Source organism: Vanellus vanellus (assembly GCF_965231255.1).
Source record: "Vanellus vanellus genome assembly, chromosome: 5".
Taxonomy (NCBI): Eukaryota; Metazoa; Chordata; class Aves; order Charadriiformes; family Charadriidae; genus Vanellus; species Vanellus vanellus.
The window spans coordinates 51,271,751-51,294,961 of record NC_138910.1 but is presented as its reverse complement, the minus strand read 5'-3'; the positions used below and the strand labels follow the sequence as shown (position 1 = coordinate 51,294,961).

At 39.2% G+C, this 23,211-nt stretch overlaps 1 protein-coding gene across 2 annotated transcripts in view; it reads left to right on the top strand.

Annotated features, from left to right (window-relative positions):
- ABL2 (ABL proto-oncogene 2, non-receptor tyrosine kinase) overlaps positions 1-23,211 on the top strand; it is a gene marked incomplete at its 5' end in the record, with an annotated part of 44,604 nt that overhangs the window by 447 nt on the left and 20,946 nt on the right. The gene's annotated exons all lie outside the window — the stretch shown is intronic.

Here is a 23,211-nt window from a genome sequence, read left to right as displayed (position 1 = left end):
ATGCTCGCCTCGGCCCGGCCCGGAGCCTGGCAGCGAGCTCGGGGCCGGAGAAACTTACCCCCGGAGCTGGGGGAAGCGGGGAGCGAGTCCCCGCCATCCACAAGCAGGAGCGAGGTGGCACCACCGGCAATCAAAACTTGCAGTGCTTGGTAGCTGTCACTGCAGCGGTTCCTAGCTCTGGTTTTGTTTACAAAGGTAAACGTTACATGTGCTTTGTCTTCCTGTTTACAGAGGCGCTTATAACTTGCCCTTCTAGATCGGTAAGTCTCTGTTGCTATATAGCTCCTGACAGAGCAAACGATTTTGTTTTGACCGGGGCATTATAGCTGCCTTCTGATTCTCAGTTGAAGTTTTTGGCTGTCTACTTCTTATTGCAGTAAACTGATACCAGAAGTATTTAATGCAACATGACTAGTTTCTGTAGTCTCTTACGAGGAGCCCACAACTTCAAGTCCCCCTTTGTAACTATGTTTTTTTAATTATTGTTATTATTTATTCTATATGTTTGGCAACCTCTTAATATAATGACCAAGTTTTGGAAGGTATGGTCAACTGAAACCTGTCTGTCTTAACAAGCATGTTGAGAATAGATGTGTGGATGCATCTCTGATCCTAAAGAAGTGAATCTGATATGGAGAGCTTGGCTGGTTTGGCTTTCAGTGGATGGAGATGTCAGTGTTTATAGAGAAAGGCTGCTTCTGACAATACATATTTTCTTTTGCTCAATAGAATGAGCATAGGCAAAAAGATTAGGGAACATGCAACCAGCAGTCTAAATGTAAATATCATCTGCTGTGACTGCTGACACATAAGTATCTATCAAAACAGGAACACAGCACTAAATCTGGTTCTTAAAATCTCAGTATTATCACAGCTTTTGAGTTCAGGGAGCAGTATCAACTTTAAAACCAAAACAGAACTCTGTGCTTGCTGAAATGCCTGACCCACTATTACTACAATTAAAACTAAGGATTACTATTTTATTGCATCTTTCAGCCATTGTGGCTGAATGACTTTGGCAGAAACATTACTGTAAAATAGACTAATGCTGTAAACTCACAATGTTAGGAGCAGATCTCAGAAGCTCTGCACATACCCCACTGCTTTCAGTATGCTGAGGTCTAAGTCTTTAGCAGCAGAGCAAAATTGCGGTATAGACCGCAAAGTGTGACTTAGCAGGCAAGAGCACTTCTGCTAATGTCAAATTGTCTTTTAGTGCTTTGGTACCAAGATGACTGGTTCTTGCTCTCACAGGGCAAGGGCAGAAGGGAAATTTGTGGGAAGTACGGTACACCATGTGAGGACATGTAGTTACTTCAGAATAACACAGTTGGGATTGACTCAAGCATATCTTTTCATTTATTGCTGCATGTTTTAGTAGTACTTTAGTTCAGCATCCTGAACAAATCCTTCTAGCTCCTCCCTCCACCCTACTAAATTTTAAAGGTAAGGAGAATTATTTACATGTAATGGCAGGGAAACAGAGAGAAAGAGCTTTCTTAAGCATGCATGCACACCAAATAGACAAATTATGTGGTCTGCCAGCCCTTCTGCTCTGTCTTCCCTAGATCTAGAAACAAGAATGAACCTGGAAAGTCAACACACTGAATAAAACTGGTCAGTGCATATAAAAACAACATTTCTCTGTGATAACAGCAATTGTATCTTTAAAATAATGACTATTTATATTGCTTAGGTTATCCACTTCAATGTTAAGGTAATGAATATCATTTTACTTAGGTCTTTGTTGCTTCTGTTATTTTATTTGCAGACTGTAAAGGAAGATGTGTTTATTGAAAATAAGATACAGATTTTTAGTCTTTTATATTATGTAAAAGGGGTGGGTTTTTTTGGCAGTCCAGTTTTTGAGAGTTTTGGGGCAGGCTTCAAACTCCCATCCCATCTTGGTGAATACCTCAGCCGTGTTAAATTGTTCCCTGAGTCTATGCACATTTTCCTAGTACTGAGTGAAAAACTCACTATTAATAATCTATAGCAAATACTAGTCAAAGTTGGGTATCTTTTTAAATACTTGTCTTGGGCGATAACCAGAGATTTTTGTCATGTTCCTGAATCTTGAGTTCACTTGCTTTCTCAGAGAAATTGTGTTCTCGTGATCCAGAGTCTTGTTGTCTGAGGGAATTTTTTTTCTCTCAACTTCTCTTCTTATTTTTCATTTACTGACCTTGTTGTCCTGTTCTACTTAACCCAGCTTTTTGCTAGCTTTCTTCAAATGCTGCGCTTCTTTTGCTGAGACATTGTGATTGCTGGCGATACTACTTGATCCACATTCCTCTTTTCTAGTAATTTTGTACTGTCTCTAGGATATGTATTCACAGTGATGGAAAAAACACAGGATTGTGGGCTAGCACTCTTGGACCACTAAGTCAGCCAGTCTAAGGATGAGCCTGGATTATCAACCTTCCTTGGCTTTCCTCGATGCATTCACTGATGTGAGGAGGACAGCCTGTTGACTGGTGCTAGACCCTTTACAGGTATAAATCTCTGCCTCAGCTCGTGTCGGCAGATTTCATACTATACCGTGCCAGAGCGACATGAACCTTACTAAGTACTCTTGACAGAGTTAATTTTAAGGGGTCGCTTCTCCTGGATTGTTTATGAAAAAGATGAAAGTAAACAGTATTTTCAGTCTCAGACCTGCTGTAGTACAGGATTTTGAAGAACAGGTTGCGTCAAATCGATACATTGTAAAATCTCTTATGCTAGGCTACTGAAAACCTGAGACGAGCATTTTAACGCAACTAGAAGTGTAGTTGACCCTGAAAAATTGAGCTGTTGAGTTGACCCAGTTTGTCCCAAGTGTGTTTGCTGTGTTACAGTTGTGTAGGAGAAGCACTACAGGTATACAGGCACTACCTATTTCAGGAGGTATTTTTGGAAGAAGCAAGGAATTTGAAGATGTTTTCTGCTTTATGGGAAGAACAGGGAAATCTGTGTTGTGGCATCCCATTATTCTATCATGAGAACAGACAGCTAGGTTCCTGTGGGCTTCAGGTCATCGTAGTACTGAATTCTGTGAGCACTGCTGTATAGTTGAGCAGAAAAGTCCTATGCAAGCTGATATAGACTGATGTGATTTGTTAGCCGTGGAGCAGAGTTCTCCAAGACGCAAAAGTTAGTTGTGGAGTTTGCAGCATTTTGCAATTAGCCTTTCAAAGTGCCCCATTGCAAGCATTCCTAGCATGTAATCTGTGACTTATAAAAGCAAGCAATGGATCATCAAGCAAGTTGGTTGCTAGTAATATACTAGAAATGAAGAGTGTCAACAGAAGGATTATTCAAACCACTGGTGTTTCCATGCACACTGCATCAGAATTAACTAGTACCACAGGGACAGTAACTCAAGAGGGAGAATCTGTTGTGAACACTAGTTGTGATCAAATTCTTACAGGTCAGTACAACCAGAAAAAGATAATTAGTACTTGGTGCCATTACAGGATGAGCTTGCTTTCACTTTCAGAGAAGGAACAGGGGAGAGGACGGGAAGTAGGTTATCTCCTTATCCTTTCAGTAGCTTGCTTGAGGGAAGGGGTACAACTGATGACAACCAACAACTTCCAAGTTGCATGGGCTTTACTCGGCTCCTCGTATGACCTTTGAACAGTGACATGCTCTAATTTTCTTTCTGAAGAGCAGCGATAACTGCCTAGTGTACCAAGATATTCTTTGGAATGGTGTTAGCATGCTTTTCATCTCCGAAAAGACTTGCTGAGTGTTGTAGAAAACATACTGTAGGAAAATCAGATTATTTAAATCCTGGCTAGGAAGCCTTTGCAATACCTGTTTGCAATACTGCACCAGTTGCCTTGGTGATATATTTTGGGGTAGTGCAAGGCTGTGCCACACATGAGCTTTTGATCCAGCAGGCCCAAGACATTTGTTCCCTGTTTTGTTTTCTAGAGGAGGAGTTTAGCAACCTTTTATTATGCGCATCAAGGTCAGGGAAGATAAGCCTATACTTTTAAAAATAAAATTATCATTAAAGTTCCCCTGAGGCAGTTGGAGTGCTACACCACATGATAAAAACATTCTAAAACAGGAAGAAGCATAAATAACACTCTCCCTTTGAAATTCAGTGAAACTGAAGGGCTGGATGCAGGAAAATGGAAAGAAGGAAAGAAAATAGGGTCAGTTTAACAACTGCACTTTGTGGGCCGCCTAAACTGTTCTTTATTTTTCATCTCAGTGAAATGCAGCAAGCTCGGGCCAGAGCTACTTGCCTGCAGACTTTCCTGTCAGTAAATGCCCTGTGCAGATTGAATATAATCACTGTATTCAGTGCCTGACTCTTTGTACTGTTAATCAGAAGTCTTGTGGGACCATAATGTATAAATAACTCTTAACTAATTGTTTGGGGAATAAAGGATAATTCAGCTAAGTGTCTAGAGGAACATCTTCTGTAGAACATGAAATTATAGGCGTGTTCTCTATTGCATCATTCTCCATGATATCTAAATTATTCCTGCAGATTCAGTTGCATTCAGTACTCATTTTCATACCTTGTCTTAATTTAAGATTTTTGCATACTGTGTTTCGCAAATGAGAGGACTCTACCAACTCGATGGAAGGGACAATATAATACAGACTACCGATCTGTTATAATTCCTGGCATATGTTGATTTCCTACGTACTTTTCTCGTAAACAGGGGAACATAGTCTGAAGAAGGTAAGACTGAAGTGAAGTTACTTCAAAAGATGTTATTCAGAACTAACTTAAAAATCATATTTCAAAGCCCAGACAGATCTCTGATTTCTCAGTTCTCCACATGTAGCAGATGGTGTGGTACAAGTTGTTCTAGCAATATTTCACAAACTTGCTATCGCTTGCAAGTGTAATGTTTTGCAAAAAAAAAAAAAAATTGTTGGATTTTTTTGGAAATAAGGACATGGCCAAATGAACAAATCAGTGAAAAGTGAACATATAAGCTATTGGACACAAAAGCAAATTGTCACAAGTGGCTGAAATCATCTTTTTTAAATCTAGCAGGACTGACAGCTCACATAATTAGAGTTCGAAGGTAGTTGGACCGTCTCCTAGAGATGCTGTAGCAGGATTGGCCTCAGGAATATTTTATGGCTGGTACTAATTACCGATTCTGGGACAGTAGGCTTGAAATCATGTTTTCACTGGTGTTCAGAAGTGACCTGTTCTGTGACCCACTTACTTCAGCATATGTCATGTTTGTTTGTTCTTAAAGCAGGCCAGTCCTTGCTGAAGTCAAATCATATTTTTTAGGTCTTTGTTTTATAGATAAAGCTAGATGATCGTTAGCGTGATTTATTCTAGCCCATTTCTCTTAGTTGTCACAACTTAAGTGTTTCCAGTATATTTGTTATCCGTAAACTGTCTTCTAAATACTGCTGACAGCTGACTAGTTCACACTTATAAGAAACTATGTTAAAATCTAACTAATATGAAACAAGAAACATAAGTTTGTACTTATTCCAGTAGGGATGTGTGTGAAAGTTATTATGAGTAACAGAGTTAGGTTTTGTTTACTGACTTACCAAGTTCATTTTCACCTGGTTCTATTTCAAAAACCCAAGGATGGATGATCATAGACTAAAGCCTCATTTACACTATAACCGTTTCAGAATCTGATATTCCTAAATCACTGCTTGCCAAATGGTTAGTAGTTCTTTCAACAGTATATAATTATGAATGACGCAAAACTTGGTAGCTCTAGTGCAAATGGCCCCTTGACTGGCTTTGCGGTGAATCTGCAAAGTAGGCATCAGCTTCCTTCTTAACAGCATTCAGAAGAGTATTTACTGGTAAAGAAATATTTCTCAGAGTTGTTCGGACCACCAGCAGTCTCTCTTTCCCTCAACACAGCAGGAAATAAAAAGCTTGCACTGAATAGGGTAACACAGTTGGCTTGTTGGGTCCAAAGTAATGGTTTTCTCACCGTTACTGCATCATCCCTGACATTTCTCTGGTTTTGTGGTTAGGAAATACTTTATTTTAAAGGCTGATCTTGGTATTATCTGTAGAGATCATTCTGTCTAGAATAAGTGACTGTTACAAAACCATTGAGGCTTTCCGTTGGTAACACTGTAAACCACAACAACAAAGCTTAGTTATATTACCCATATCTGCTTAGGAAGTTTCATGTGCTTTGTGGGCTTTATAGAAAGACATGCACATCTCCCAGTATGATTGCTTATCTGCAACAGTGTATAAATTAACTTTTTAATAGATGGCTTTCTGTATCAGCTAAATTATCACAGGGATTTCAAAAAACAGTCAAAAAATAACTGCGTTTTTTGAGGGGGAGACAGATGCACAGAAATACTTCACTAAGAATTGAATTGGTTTTATTTCTATCTTCTAGTGCTTGTTAAAGGCCTTTTAAACATACTTCTTTTAAGACTGAACTTTTTCAAGAAATTCCTTTCCTCTTCTCTTGTCCTTCCCTCCCAAACCTTGTCCTTAGGATCTTAATCTTACTATGATACTTCCATTAAAAATAATTACATGTGTTAATAAACTTGGAGCTTCACTTACATTGATTTGAAGGTTTTCTATGACAATAGTGATGTGAGAATTTGGACTAAAATTATGTAACAAAAATAGCTCTTCGATGAAGGAAAACTCATTTTCTATAGGACAGTTCTGCATCCCCTCATCCTGTAATCTAATAATGTTACTTGTTTGGATTTTGGTCTCTTTCCTGGTTTCTTTTGGTGTTTTTTCATTGTTTTTGTTATTCAATACTAAATACTTAATACTAAAGGGAAACCAAAGTAGCTTCTTCTTGTTACAAGCTATATAACTGCTGCTGTTAGGGTCAAATTAGGAATCAAATTAGAGGATAGGAGAATGAGAGCATTCTGCATTTGTGTCTCAATACACCCCCCCAGTCTATTTGACCTTCCTTTCTCCTATGATAATCTCAACAACAAAGTATCAAGTGTGTCTCTGCTGTTCATATGTGTTGTCATCTCAACTAGGATATGTAGGATGAACAACTCTGGAGAAGAGTATCTCCAGAAAGGCAGATAATACTGGAGAGGAAAGAACTGGAATAAAGAAAGACTGGAAAAATAGAAAAGGGTAGAAGATGATCTTGCAGCTTCTCCCTAATAGTGAATTTTGGTACACTGGAGATTGTATTTCAACTGTTCAGTTTCAGAGATAAAGTTTTAAAATACAATCTTGGGTGTATTTAATAATTGTTGAATGAGACAGGTGAGCCTTCTAAACTGATCTATGATAAGTTAGAAGTGGGTTACTGACCGATGTCCCTGTAGTGGGCAGCATACCAGTTGGTGGGTTTGCCCACAGAGAAGAGAAGAGAATACTAGAGAAGAGAAGAGAATACTATTTCAGTTGGAAGGGACCTACAATGATCATCTGGTCTAACTGCCTGACCAATTCAGGGCTGACATAGCTGATGACTGGTATCAGGAACAAAAAGATGAGGAGTTCCAAGCTCCTGGAGCACAACCAAATGTTAATTTGCATGACTGTTCATTTGGGGAAGGAAAAACCCACCAAGATCATCTCCTCTTGTTCCCTTCTTGCCAGAGGTAGAATCAAGTACAATTGAATAGTTAATATACTCTTTAGAGATCACGTGGGATTTACAGTGGGTTGGCATAAGATACCAATAGTCACTTCTGTTGCAGGTTGAGTGTGCTCAGCATATGGCTAATTTTGAAGCAGGTGTCAGGCTTGCTTCTGGTTGAAAGAAATGATGTTAATGTTGGCTATTACGGTGGTGGTATGTAGCACAGGTCATGAAGTGTTCCTGGTTTTCAGATTCTGTGTTCAGTTAGACCCATAATTTTTGGAAAAGTTGACTGTAGAAAGTAATGTGCCTGTACAGTATAAACACCAAACCATACAAGAATTGCAAAGTGAAGAAACGCTGCCTCATCATAAATCTGTGTACACTCCAACATGGCCTAACCTAGAAGCTTGTTTAAATATTGTCATATCCAAGTAGATTAGTATTACCTCCCTACATTTACCCTAAACATCAGGGGTCCAAAAGGTGTTTACAGAGTGCGGATCTGTTTCCTAGACAAAAAATGAAAACATTTGTACTTTCCAATAATGTAGCTTGTGGATTGTGAGGATAACCCTTCAAACCCAAGCTGGAGTGTAAATTAATATAATGAAGTCTTTCTTAGTTTACAGGGTCAACTCAGTTTCTCGAGATTATTTCAAAGCCTTTGCTGCTCAGGGTTCCTTTTGCTAACCAGCAGTGTCATGGAGTTAACAAGACTGTTCAGTTTTACTGCTGCTATTCAGAAACCTGTGGGAGGCTGTGCAACTGATGAGAATATCAATTTTGTGTTGCTACTTAGAAAAGCCAAAAGCAGAAGTAGAGACAAGATACAGCTATACTGGTATCTCTGAAGTTTACTTAATAATAGAAGAAAACTGGAAAAAAACACTTAGATTAGCCTTGAAGGGATTTAAAAAGAAATAATTTTACAGTGTTATTTCCAGTCCAGCAATCTGTCAGAACTTGCCAATTAATGAAACTATGGTGACTGTTTAGCAATAAAAGTATGTTTATGCAAGCATTTTTAAAATTGATACAAGTTATGTCATCTAGGAAGTGTGAAATGGACTCTTAGAGATCTGAATAACCTTGAAGATCTTTTGAAATAGTTAGTGGCATAACTTCTTTCCTCCATTAAATCACTGGGTGCAGCAGCACTTGAGCTTATACTGGCCTGAGATGGACTGCATAAGCATGGACTTACTGACTGCTTGTTTTTTATGCAGTTTTTTCTTATATGACAGGTTTTAATTGTAAAGCTTTACTTCAATGCAAGTGAAAGATAAACTGTGTCCTTTGTCTGAGAGCTGATTTGTGTTTCCTTTTTGCCTATAAATTATTTTTTTTTTCATCTATAAATTTGCAACAACAAAAAAATCAGTCTAATAGTTGGCAGTGCTCAGGCTCAGATTTAAGATACTAAAGTTAAAATAGCAAGTTCTTCAAACTTGAACTTTAAATGGCTGAATGTCCTACATGTGCTTTTTATAATATTGTTGATATTAATGGAGTTGAGTCTTGGTAAAGTTACTCTTAAAACGGGACCTTGATCAAAGCATACAGGCTGTGGTATAGGCAAGACTTTGAACAGATGGTCTAAAAGTTGTTTCTTTGATCACTTTGTGGTGATATCACTCATTTTTGGTTTCTTTTCAAACCTGCCTTTTTTTTTTTTTTTTTTTTTTTTTTTTTTTACAGACAGTATTGGTATCAAGTAAGCCACAACGACCTTTATCATTTCTGGCAGTAACATATATAAATAGTGAGAGCCAGCCTCTGCAGGCCCTGGAGAATTCTCATGCTTTCTCCTGGCTAGGAAATGGGAGTTTTGGTAGGTTTTGTTTTGGGTTTTTTTGAGGCAGAAAGATGTGTACAGCGCGGGGAGGGATGTATTGTAATTGATACCGGTGTGAAACCTGTGCTCTGGCCCAATTACCCAGTGAAGCACAGCAAAATACTTTCCCACTAATCATAAATTGTATGCTTGTTATTCAGGATGATGTTTGTCAGTTTTACTTAATTTTGGTTTATGCCTTTTTTTTTTCCTAAATCCCAAGAGTAAACAGTGAAAGCAGAGGTACTTCATCAGATTAAAAAGGTTTTGTGTAGAGAAGATCCTTAGAATAAATAGGAAAATGGAATATAGCATCTTGCAGTGCTAGTATTTCAAATTATATTTAGTTTTTTCTTCAGGATCTCAAAAAAATATGGATATTAAGGTTTGCAACCTAGCTGTGAGGAAGGAGCTTATTTGTCATGTTAGGAGAAACTGAGATTTATTCTTTTGAGTAATCTAATAAATTTGAGTCTGATATAAACTACAAAAGAACAACTAGCCCACTTTTCATATTTTTTTTTCTTCCAGAGATGCATTAGATGGCTTAGGATTGCTGTGCAAAATCAGTAGATGCTCAAATGCTGATTTGTGTAGCCTGCCATAGCTATCCTGTGAAACAGAAATCTAGCAGATTTAATTCTTACTTTTGTTGTAGCAGTACTGAACCTGTTTTGTCAGAATTTTTTTTTCCATTTTCTGTTTTTATGTATTCATAATTAAATATATTTAACTTCCTTAAGGGTAAAATGCTTAAAGAGAACATTGCCGTCTAAATCAGTCATTTAATTGTGTGGTAATTCCTGTACTTCAGCACCTAATTAGAAGTACAGATATGCTTTCAGAAGTTGAAATAGGCCATAGGCTTAAGTCTGTTAGTGCTAAGCTTGTCTGTTGTCTTGTACAGGAGTTCTAATTCTTTCTTATTTTGATGTGAATAATTCTGTATAGCTTCCATCTATTTTTTGTCAAATGGTTAAACTAAATTTGAGTAAGACAGTATGTGTGTGTCTTTCCATCAACACACAAGCTTGCACCATGATAGTAGAGGTGCGATGACTTTTTTCTGCAAGTGCTTTGTTACTATTTCTGCTAAATAAAATGTTTTCCTCGTTTTAGGGGTAGGTGGCAAAGCATATAACTGCTTCTAGGTGCAGGCTAACTCTACAGTAATGCTCAGCTGCCTTCTCAATACCTGCTCAGCCACAGGTGGCCGGGCTTAGCCCTGGTATTATACTCTCACTTGTGTTGGGGCCATGGAAACTGGCATGCCTTAAAGCAACATAATTGTAGGCTGTTTAGACTCAGGTGAGCTTTGCTAGTTTTCTTGCTTTGCACATGGGGGAATGTTATCCCCAGGTGCCAATTATTAGCATGTTTTCTGTTGTGCATCAGCTGTTACAGAGCTACACTGCAGCTGATATGCCTGAGGCATTGCCGGTAAGTATTTTGTTTCTGAACAGCAACAGCACTTGACTGTGAGGAACCTCTTACACAGCCTTTCTGCTTTCTTTCGCCTTCTCCTCTCCACGCAAAGTTCACCTTGTTGTGTTCGAACAGGGAAGCAGGCTTTGAAACACGTACTGCATTGTCAGCGGGGAGCGGATGAGTATGAAAGAGCACAGCTTCATGCTGAGCAGAACTACCACGTTAGCTGAGGAGCCTGGGCAGCATACAGGAGGCTGTGTGAATTTTAGAGTAAGAAGGTAAAAAGATCAATTGCAGCCGCTTATGGAGAACATGATTTTCCAGCCTACCACGAGAGGGTGCTACAATGCTTTGACTTAATTTATCCATTGCTACAAGGTTTTTCTGCTAGGAAAAGTAGAGGGGTTTTCCAACATTACTGTGTTAGAGTGAAGAGTGTTTTAAGTAACTTTTGGTTTATGAAAGCAGGCAAGAGCCACATATCAAAAGGCAGATGTAGCCGTCTTTACATTTTAAAGGGAACACATGTTTATTTTGCTTTTACCTTTAAGAGCTGAACTGCTTCCTTTTTAGTTGTTTTGTTTCTGCTGGGCTTTATCATAGATAACTTCATCTGCCAGTAAGAGAGGTTTTCCAGCTTGTTTATGTGTAATTATGCAGGCAACCTTTCGTGCATGAAAAGACATTAAATCTGATACTTCTGCTAGGTAATCTGAGCCCTCAAATCAAGAGTCACTTCTCATTGCTTTTGTGCACTTATCTGTAAAATGGCAATAATGTTTACTTGTTTTATGGAGATGTTTAGACTTAACTTTTGCATAAACAAACACAGAAAAGCTGTCTGCAGGCTAAATGTTCAGTCATACACTCTTGTCTCATCCTGTAGGCTGTTAGAGAAACGTGTTTGTTGTGGTTCTATCCTGTATTTCAAAACACTTGTGGCATGATAATAGGTCTGAAAAAAGGTTAGTGTTTGTGTTAATTGTTTGACTTGCCTTGAAATGGAAGCTCAAAGTACTGTACTTTGCTGAATATTATCTATCAAACATCCATAAAGAGGCTGAAGCTACAGTGAATTAGCAACAGATAGAGAACTTTAGTATACTATCTTTGGTTGTTTAGTAGTAGAGCAATGCAAACGGAGTGAATTGCAGTAAGCATTCACGCAGTTGGGTTGTTGGCTGGGAGACAGGATCTCTGCAAAGAGATCCCAAACCTGGTGTTTAGGGTTTAGGTATGTAATTACAAAAAAAAAAAAAAAAAAAAAGATCACCTCACACTACTGTGTTCATCATTGACTGCTCAGCTGTGGGGTAGTTGTTACACTAAATTGGGATGCATTTGTATTTCTCTAAGTCAGTTATCATTCCCTTTAATACTACTCACTGAAAGGCCACATTGAAAGAAACACATTAATCGGTCCTAAAACACTACTAGAAAAGAGATATGAAAATCTGTTTAAAATACAACCAAGACAAACTTCCTGTCTTGCATACTATCATGTAAAAGCAAAGGCATGACTTCTGGTATCCTGTAGCAGTCCTTTTTTCTCCCCCACACTTTCCTAATTTGTTACAAGGTTGAGATCTTACATGCACTTCAGGCCTTGGTACCTGGCTTTGTTACATCCACCCATCCATTATTTCCTCATACAGAAAGTTTGAAATGCTCTTCATCACATGGTGACCCGCTATGCTCCAACCCCTGAGCCCAACAGGGAAGTGGGCTTGTAATTTTTGAAATCATAAAAGCTATTATAGAAGCAGCATCTTGGTTTGTTAGTAGAGAAGCAGGCTTTAGTATTTAGAATAAACTCTTCAGGTACAGCAGTGCTTCATATAACCAAACTGCAGGTAAGTGAGGCATGAATACACAAGATGGTTTATGCAGCAGGTCTCTAGCAGAACTATTAACACACCACCACGCTTTCTTTTCCAAGTTCAACTGTAGAGGCTATTATACTTTGCCCCATGACAGATTTTCTTCCCTTTTTTGATGCTTGAACTTAAAGCTACTTGTTTTAATCCTACTTCATTAGTGTGAGGAAGCGTAGGAGTTTTAGCTTAGAGAACATCAGTAGTTAAGACATTAGCTGTTTTCAAAGTGTTGTATGTCTTTTTATTGAAAGTGTTATTCATTATGCAAAGCACCAGTATAGGTTAGGGGCGGACCTGCTGGGAAGTAGTTCTGAGGAGAAAGATCTGGGGGTCCTAGTAGACAGTGAATTATCTGTGAGGCAGCAGTGTGCCCTTGTCACCAAAAAGGCCAATGGAATCCTGGGCTGCATAGGGAAGAGTGTGGCCAGTAGGTCAAAGGAGGTCATTCTCCCCCTCTACTCTGCACTGGTGAGGCCACAACTGGAATACTGTGTCCAGTTTTGGGCTCCCCAGTTCAAGAGGGACAGGGAACTGCTGGAGTGAGTCCAGCAAAGGGCAGCTAAGATGATTAAGGGCTTGGAGCATCTCCCTTATGAGGAAAGGCTGAGAGAGCTGGGACTCTTTAGCCTGGAGAAGAGAAGGCTGAGGGGAGACCTTATTATGGCGTACAAGTATCTAAAGGGTGGGTTGAAGGAGGATGGAGCCAGGCTCTTTTCAATGGTTCCCAGTGACAGGACGAGGGGTAATGGGCACAAGTTAGAACACAGGAAGTTCCGTTCAAATACATGGAAACACTTCTTTACGGTGAGGGTGACAGAGCACTGGCACAGGCTGCCCAGGGAGGCTGTGGAGTCCCCTTCTCTGGAGATTTTCAAGACTCGCCTGGATGCAGTCCTGAGTAATGTGCTCTGGGCAATCCTGCTTTAGCAGGGGAGTTGGACTAGATGATCTCTAAAGGTCCCTTCCAACTCTGAAAACTCTGTGATTCCATGATTAGTTAGAGAGATACATACTGTAAGGATTTTGTTTCAAAATCTTTAAGTCTTGCATTTTAGGAAGGACAACTGATCAACACCAGTTTGAGTCCTGCTCTGCCATGGCTGCCAGTCTGATATTTAGCAAATGACTTTGTTTCTTTGCTTTAGACCTTCTTCTGCATAGTACAAATTTTACCCTACTCTGTAGGACTGTCAAGAGAATAAAATATCAAAACTGTGAGGCACTTGATATATCAAGTGCTACAAAAATATCCCATGTAGTATCAAGTCATAATATTAGCATGCCCTGACTGAGAATGTTCTGTAGGCTGTGAATTTAATGCATGCAAGAATAAGCATTTACTGCTAGTGAAGGGTACAGCACGGTTAGCACTAGTGAGGGTAGTCACCCATAAAACAGGTACAGCCTCAGCAGAAGCCTGGGATCTGATACATTGTCTTTCTCTTCTCTTGTTAAATTACTAATAGTGTTTCAGCAAAAATTGTGGATCTTATTGTTTAGTTGTAGACATCTGAGCAGGCTAGATGGTTACCTGCTAGAGGACTTGGAAGTAAATCTTCCAGTAATTCATGTCCTCATCAGAAAAATACTGTTGCATCTTGTCACAAGTCTGGAGAACAAATCAACCTCCAGAGAGCAATTACCTAGATTTTATAAAAACTTCACCATTTAGGATAAGATACTCATGCTGCTGTTTCCTGACTGCCTCTTGTATAAAAGAACAGGCACATCATATGTGTTCACTCTCAACTTTGTATGTTAGAGCTCATGCAATTTTAAATCTGAAAAAAAAAAAAAAAAAAAATACAACTGCACATCTCAGGCGTGGTCTCTGAGGAAGAATGCCGAGTCCTTTCAGCAGCGTGCCTCCAAAGACAGCTGCGCAGTTAGCATTCATGTCTGCCAGGGTCTGTGCTCTCCACGATGATCCCCACCCCAAATCTCCAGACAAAAACAGGAGATGAATCTCAACAGCTGCAGAAGGCTCAGTTTATGAATCTTAATTAGGCTGAGTTATTTGAAGTGTTTCTTTTCATAAGTCTCTAATGATGGTTGTAAGGGCTACATATCCCCATTCAAGTTGTCAAGATAATGCTAACTTCTCTGTAGAGGTGAAGTTCTGGTGGTCTGAGCCTGTGTGGATGCCATGTCCCTCTAAACACAAATAATGTTCATATAGACCATGGTGTTTTTGTGCTCTACCAGTGCACTCAGTTCTCCTTTCTCTTTTCCCCTGCCCAGGTTACAACTTTTTGCACATGCTGATTTTTCCAGTTGTTTTTCCCTTGGGAGTAGGCTACCACCCTTATGCGGTATACTGCTTTCATAACATTGGCAAAGTGCCCAATAAAACTGGTTTGAGACCTCCACACCCAGACATGAATATTTTTCCTCTCCAGTTTAAAGGAACAACCTACATTTTATGTATTTGTCTTAGATTACAGCAGCCACTTTCATGTATTAGAACAAAGCCAAGACTATCAGTTTCCCCATAATTATATTCTAACTGTCATTATATAGGAAGCCCTGCCCTTTCTTTAGAAGTAAAATTGTTAGATTCCATATATTGTAATTGGGCAAGTCATTTAGTTTCAGTCCTGCTGCTAGAGCATGCATCTATTGTGTCTAATGTAATTTCCCCTTAATGGGGCCAACAGTAGCAGTACCAGTAGTATGAAGTCCGTTATAAATAATTTGTCTACAGTATTTACAATACATAATTTTTAAAAGCTTCACCAGGGATTTTCAAAGTAAGAATACTTCCATTATTTTTTTTCTAAGGTGGAGAGGGTCATAAGTTGATCTAGAAAATACCTAATCTTGAGGTCAGCTCTAACAGGGTATAGCTGGCTTGAATCTTGGTTATCTGAATTACAGTATGATAAGGCCAAATTAATGAAAACTTGTCAAAAGAGAAGCTTGTCCCCACAACCATCATGGTCCTTTACCGCGACTCATTCTCATCTACCCCTGTGGTGAGCCAGTCCAGGGAGCTAAACCGACAGAAAACTCTGAAGTGCTGGTTTGGTTTCCTGACGCAGCTTACTGCACATCAGATGAACGTGGGCGCGAGCATGCGGGAAGCAGTAAAGGAGGCAGCTGGGAGCAGGGGAAACCACCACTAATCTGGCAGCAGCTGCCTGATGGGTTCACTTAGCCACACAGTCAGTCTGCACCCTCAAAACCTTAGCAAAATGGTTCAGTGGTTTTGTCTCTTGTGCCTGGGGAGGGCTTTGATGAATCTGCTTTAGGATTATTAAAAGAAACATCTAATAGGCCATACACAGACACTTAGCACTGTATCTCTTTAGTAAGGCTGCTGTCTGAAACAAGTCCCTGAAATTTATCATTTTAGAATCTTTGTAATTCAGAAATGAGTTAACTCGGATGCTTAAAGAGTCAAAGGCACTGTCTGTTCGCAAGAGGTTACTTCCTCAAGTTTCTATGAATAGCATCACCTCTTACCTGGTTTAAGGGTCGGGTTTTTTTTAACAGATATTCTACTTAAGTGGGGTTCGTGGGCATAATGGCTTTCTGCCAGGCTATGCGTGTACGCCTTAAACAAAAAGCTGATTATAACCCAGTGCCCAGCTCTTCATTGCTGTCATTGAGTTGGTGAGACATGACAGCTAAAGGAAAAGGCTGGCTGCCCATCCTTCAGGCTGAACTAGGTGTGAACTTAAAGTTGGATAACGATAACCAAATGGATTATTTGACCAATATCTCTGACAAAAGAGCCTCAGTTCTGTGAATAAATCTGTCAGGCTAGTTTCTCTAGTAATTAGGAATTAAGTTCTTACACTGATAATCTTCTGCTGCATTTTAATTAGACCCAATTCTCAAACTAAACAGTCACATTTGACGTTACTAATAAGAGAACATGCCAACCTAGATTAGTCAGTCCTTTTGAGGGCTGATTCTGCTTGGTGTATTTGATCATGACAATTTGACATTTGCCATTACTCAGCTTTTCCAGCTTCAGAACCTAAGGTGTGACCCTGCATGTTTTATTTACTGGTCTTTTTAGTGGGAAAAAAAAAAATGTACTCTGTGCAAGCGTCTGCTGGATATTCTCAAGGCTCTCATCTATTGTATTTCAGTCATTGATTTGTGTGCTGTTAATCTTCATGGGTGCTTCACTTGGTCTTTGTGGATGCTTTAGACATTTTCGTTTTTTGGGGACAGAGGCAATCTACTGTTCATGATCAAGGCATGGCCTTAAGGATTGTTTGCCCCAGAATCTGTGCTGATGCTTCATGTAGGAGCTTCAGCATCCTTGCTGGAGGAGCTTAAATGTGCTGGGTGCTTCCAGGTTTCTAAGTTTCAGCTCTTGGTTCAGTCTTTCAGGGACCGACCATGCAGGCTTTATAAAAAATTAAAATTGTTATGCTTGTATGGTTTATTTTAGATTGTAAGAGACTTAGATCTCAAAGCAATAATATGTCCATATAAACATCTTTCCTTGCCTCACTTCCCTCACTGTTTTTGACAGTTTGGGCATCTGCTCTGTTCTATAACCTATCCAGGAAGTTGTTACTTCTAAGCAGCCCATAGTTATATTGCCTTTAAGTGCTTAAAGTAGCTTGAAAGCGATGGGAAGACTGTTTCTGGCAATGCTGCAGATGAGCAGGAAAGATGTCATTAATTCTAAAGACCCTTCAAATAACTTTCAAATATTAATTAGCTTCTGGTTCTATAAAGTCCTTCTAAGCTGAAAGACCCATTTTAAACCTACATGGTACAGCAGCTTTCAATCTGAAGTTAATCGTATGTGCTTCTGGATTCTCCATTGCTTGCCCAATAGCAACTCTTGAACTAAGGCATGTCTTGTAGTTTACCGGTAAATTCTCAAATTTCTTTGAAAAACAAGTAACGTGTCACAACAGCATGGAATTCCAATAGAGAAATGCCCTAAAACGTTGGGTTTTAGCGGCATCTCAAGAAGCTGGCAGCAATTTACTGTCATGCAGTAGTGCTAAATAAGAGGTCTCCATAAGGATGAGATTAGTCCTTGGCTGGAAGCAGTATCTACATGGGATGGTAATACTTCTGCTTTATAACTACTGCATTGAGGAGAGTTACAGTTACTTTGAAAACATTTAAATACAGGATTGCCATAGGTAACTGCTGTAAAAACTAGAAATGTAACTGAGAAACCTTCTCCCAAGCTACCAACAGGCAGAACAGCTTTAGTTTCCAGTACCTGGACAAAAGGCAGAAAACAGCATTCTCTCCCTTTGCTTTGAAAGGCTAATTCAGAACTGAGTACAAGTTCACCATGCTTTTGGTTACTCAAATATCTGATTTGGAGTAGGTTTGTACTGTAAGAAACTCAAGAGGGAGAATGATTTTTGAGAGGAGCATTTGCAGGACTGCCTGTTGTCATGGAATTCCCAGCTTCAAGACAGCACCTGGTGTGCTGGTATCAGCCCAGTAGTGAGCCTTGGTCCCAAAGGAAGCACTTACTGCGGCTAGTTCTTGAGGGGATACAATATAGCCCTGTGTAATCCAAGCAGTCAGCTGTCCTGACAACCTATATAGGCCAGCAACAACTGGGAATGTTTTTTCTGTGGAGTGGGAAGAAGGAATGAGGTGGAACAGTTGAATTAAAAAAAACAAACCCCCAAACCAAAATAATCCTAATTTAACAAGATAAAAGGACCTTTCTTGGCCTTTCAAACCAGAAGATGTGGGGATGCTGTGAGCAAGTTCCCTTCTGGATGGCAGAGTTAGACTTTGGTCTCGATCTCAGTTCAAAATTTTACATTTCATAAAACAACATTTCTAAATTAAGAAGTAGTTTTACATACCTCCCTAAAAGCAAGCTGTATGGCACAGCTGGCAAAAATCTTGCTATGAAACTGAATGCAGCTAATGTTCTTTTGTCAGAGATCTTGTTTTCTAGTTTAGGTTAAGTCATCTTGCACTTCAGTAATTTCCCCATTCTTTGATTGATGGTGATGGAGTACAGGTAATATTCCTCCTGTGGGCTGCAAGCTCTTCTATGAGCTATATGAATGGCTTGACTTCTCCAATTTGTATGACTTGAAGTCGTATTTTTGTCCTGTTCACGCACATCATGTATCAGTGATAGCTCGCATCAACTTGAATGGCATTTTCTGTGCATTTCTACTTGTCACTGCTACCATTGCTGCAGATGTAAAAACTTATCAGTGCCACAAGAGGCAAAGTAATATCGATGCATCCTCCCAGTTTGTGATGTACTGTATTCCTTGGCTCTATAGAAAAGCATCTTGCTATCCACAGTAAAATCCACAAAAAACCTGATGATGTAGATGGATGCAATTTAGGAACTAACCAGTACTTTACAGAGGGAGAGGAAACAAACTGCTGAGTGAGCCACAATGTTAGACCTCCCACTGGGAATTTCCAGCCCTTTCCCTCTTCCTTCCTCTCTCAGAATATATATAGTAAATAAGAGTAAATTAAGCACTGGGGGAGGTGGCATCTAAAGGCAGAAGCAGTAATAGAGGCTAGAGTTAAAGCTAGGCTAGAGTCTTCAGTTAAAAACAGCTGACAATATACTGACCAATCCTCTGGGCATCACAGTCGTACCACCACAAATACTGACAACAGGAGAGATGTCTCAAGCACCTACTAAGTGGGAGGAAGGCTCTTTAAATAACTAGCAGTGGGTCTTATTCCCTGACTGTGTCAATATTGAGTTGTTGTTGTTTCACCCTCTGAACAGGAAAAATTAGTCAAGTAATTGTGTAGCAAGCAAGTAACGAAATGAAAGAATTTATTTGCTTTTTCTAGTTTCTGGATCTGTTTTAGAAAGGAATGAATACCTTCCTCATCATTTTGTGTTTCTGTTCCAAAAAATCTCTAAGCAACACGATGAAAACCAGAAGAAGAGACAACTAGATATGGTTAAAATTGGGGGAGTGGCACTCAGTTGAACTTCATCACCGAAGCAGTTAAAAAACCCCACTTGTCTATATTTTGATTTTAGAGCATCTGCATTTTGAGGGAGCTAAAGCAGCATTAGTCCCTTCTACTCTCATTGTTAATGTTAGCATGCTTTTAAGTACTGTGCATAATCCAGACTTGAAAAGACTGCCTTGCTCTTACAATATAGCTTACATTGTCTGTCTCCTCTTATTCCAGGTAAATAGAAGGTTTTGTGGTACCAATTCAGTAAAATAGGATTTCATTTAGTTAGGATTGCCTCAAAACCCTTTATGATCCTAGATAAATCCATACAACTATTTTCCATATTTCCTCAACACAAGGAGGAAGTGTTTGCAGTGTTATAGAAAAACAAACAGTTAGCATTCAGGTTACCATTGTAAATTAGCAACAGATCTTGTCTCTTGTGGAGATTTGTCTTTTGACAAATTATTAGATAAATCTGGAATTGCAGCTACCTCCTTTATGATGTTTATTTGTCTGTAGATCAGATTCTGTCCTTGCTAGCCTCATTTAAGGTTAATCTAAGCATTCTACATGCAGTTTCTGGTTTTTGAAATGGCAATCTTTAACCTGGTCAGAAGATTTTGCCTGATGTTTCTGGGGTATTAAGTCACTCGTTTCCACACTGTTGTAGTTTGTTTGCTTTTCTTTACTGCTCTGAAAACAAATTACTAGAAAAAATATCTACAGGATGTTTCTACTCTGTTTGCATCCAGGCACATTCAAGTTTCCCATCTCCTGCAGTATTTCTCTCTGGAGCAAATTATACCTTCTTTAACAAGTCTTCTAGTTCAGCAGTTTCCCTTGCAAAGTAATTTTTTTGTTTGTTTTTTAATGCTCCTCACCATAGCATAGCAGTATCTGATGACTTAAACAGATCGTACCCTGTACTAAGCCCTGATTACAGTATATAACTTGCTGGAACACAATGTTTTTGTTTAGTGAAAAGGTGCTAGAAATGAAGCGGCTATCAAATAGGAATAAAGAAAATGTCTTTTACTCAACTTTCTAACTTCAGTTCACCTGTTTTTTTTAATTAAAAGCTGCTATCAGTCTATGACAAATGATGTGAAGAGGAAGCAAGCAAATAGCAAGGTGGTAAAATTGCTTATAATATTAAGTTATTAAAGACAGTAGAGACAAAAGTTGACTGAAGAATTGCAGGAGGTTGCAGGTTGAATTGGTACATGATTCAGTGTAAACACATGGAAGGTGGTACACAGGAAAATGTTTCTAGCTTTGCATATGAGGTATTTGTCTCTGAGCTGACTGCTGCGAAAATGGAAATAAATCTTTGAGCTGTAATAAGACAGTATCATGACAACTTTTAGAATTATAGTCCAAATAGAGCATTAGGAATAGAAAAGAAAAAATGTATAGTTCTGCCACTGTATAAAGCTATGGTTTGAATACTGCGTGTAATTCTGATCTGGTTATCTGGAGGGGTGTATGGTAGAGCGAGAGAAAACTCAGAGGAGGACTGTTTAAAGATGACTGAAGACAATAACATTGTCAGGCTGCCTGAGACAAACTCTTCAGCCTGGAAGAAAGGTGGCTGAGGTAGAATAAGATAAAGTACTGTAAAAGTCAGAAGTGGCAGGGAAAGTATCGACAGGTAGCGATGGTTCAGGATTTGCCACTGTACAGGCTGAAGATGGTCAAATGAAGCTAGCAGATGTCATGTTCGAAACAAGTAAGAGCCTGTTCTTTATTCCACAGTGTGCAGCTGAGGTACTGATAACATTGCAGCAGGATATTGTTTATTTGATGGGTTTAGTTTGCATTACTTCAGACAGCAACTGGAAAAGTTAATGGAAGAAGCCTGTTGGGAAGTTTAACTACAACAATGCCAGCTCTGGCTCGGAAAGACCTTGAGCTGCAACATGTTGAAGGCTTGGAAGTTATTCTGGAATAATATCATTACCCTTTCCCCAAGCAACTTCTGTTAGCAATGGCAACTGCAGGATGCTGTGCTATTAAGTGACACAGTATGGTGGTTGTTACGTGACTGAAGAATCCCAGTTGTCAGCTAGCTGACTTGCTTTTGACATTAAGTGTTCTGCTCAATCCAAGAGGCGGGACTTGTTTTTCCTATCATACTTCCTTTAAACATTCTGTAGTTTTGATTCTAACAATCAAGAAGTAACCTTCTTTCTCCTAAAAAGAAAAAAATAATGCCTAACTTGACAGTAGCTGTTACCACTACAGTAGTGGATGTACATAAAGTATTCATTTGTATCTTAGCTGCATAAAATTCCTCCAAGTTGAATATATTGGCTAGTCTTAACTCTCTTCAATTAGTTATTTTTAAAACACTGTTTTCCTTCTAGTATTCTGTCAAAAAATATGAGATTTCTACTGAATAATGTCAGGCATAAACTGACTTAATTGTATTAGCATTTTCAATCCATATCCACTCAAGTTATTAATAATCTTTGTCTATTAATTTACGGTTATCATTCTTTGTAGTAAAACTAATTTTATTACTACACCACAATTCAAACAGTGACTTTTTTGTAGCTTTGAATACTTCTAGAATAGGAGTATTGAACTTGCTCAGTCTCACTGTTATCTCTTTTCCTTCAGAGCTGTATTAATTCGGCCATAACCCAGAAAGGATTTTCCAAAAAATGTTATTTTAGCGAGTACATTCTTGTCTTAATACTGGACTCAGACACACGAGGGCTAAACACTGCTGGTAGATTTGAAAAAGCAAATGCAGTGACACAGCCTGAAACTGCAAAGCTGTCGGTGCTGAGCTAGGAATTCTCCTTCTGCCGAGGCTGGGGTTTGTGTTACCCTGGTTATTTAGCAGCTGTTGGAAACGGCGCTGGTGAATGGAGTCCCTTGTCATTGGCTCCACTGACCAGACAAGTGTCTGGGTTTCGCCAACGAGAAGTGGCACAGCAGCCAGTAACTAAGTTTAGTGCGATGGATGTGTTTCTCTGACTTCATACATGCATGTTCACACTTCCCCCCACAAAAGTGAATCAGCCTGTAGGGCTGAGAAGGAGCAAGACAACTAGAACTCCCTCAGCCAGGGCTCGGCTGGATGTCAGACGCTGGGGATCTCCTGACAAGCATCCACATTAAGAGTTTTCCCTGGTTCTGAAGCTAACAAGACAGCATGCAATTCTTGGGCAAGTATTCATGCTAAAGCTCGGCTTTTCTTGGAGGAAAGGAAACGCTGGTTTATTTCTTAAGACAAATATATCTCAAAGGAGGCAAGATCACAAGAATATTTTAGTCAAATGAAGTAAATATTTTAAAAACGAACCCCCTTCTTTGTTCAAGAGAAGAAAATGGCTGTGGACATTGCCTTGAACAGCATATTGGTTGCTGACAAATGAGGTTGACAGTTTTGTGATCTATTTTTAGCTAGAGAATTATTTTTTTTTAAAAAACAGAAGCTTTGTAGCTTTGGCAGTTGCTGCAAATTCAGTGTGGGTGGATGGAACTGAGAAGCCGCATCTGTGCTAGCAAGCATTTTGGGATTCCATTAAAAAATTAAACTCATGTACTGGAAATTGAAGCTGTATCAGCTCACCTGGGGAGCTCTGCCCTCCGAATATCCTCCAAAAGGTAAGCAGTGCTGCCT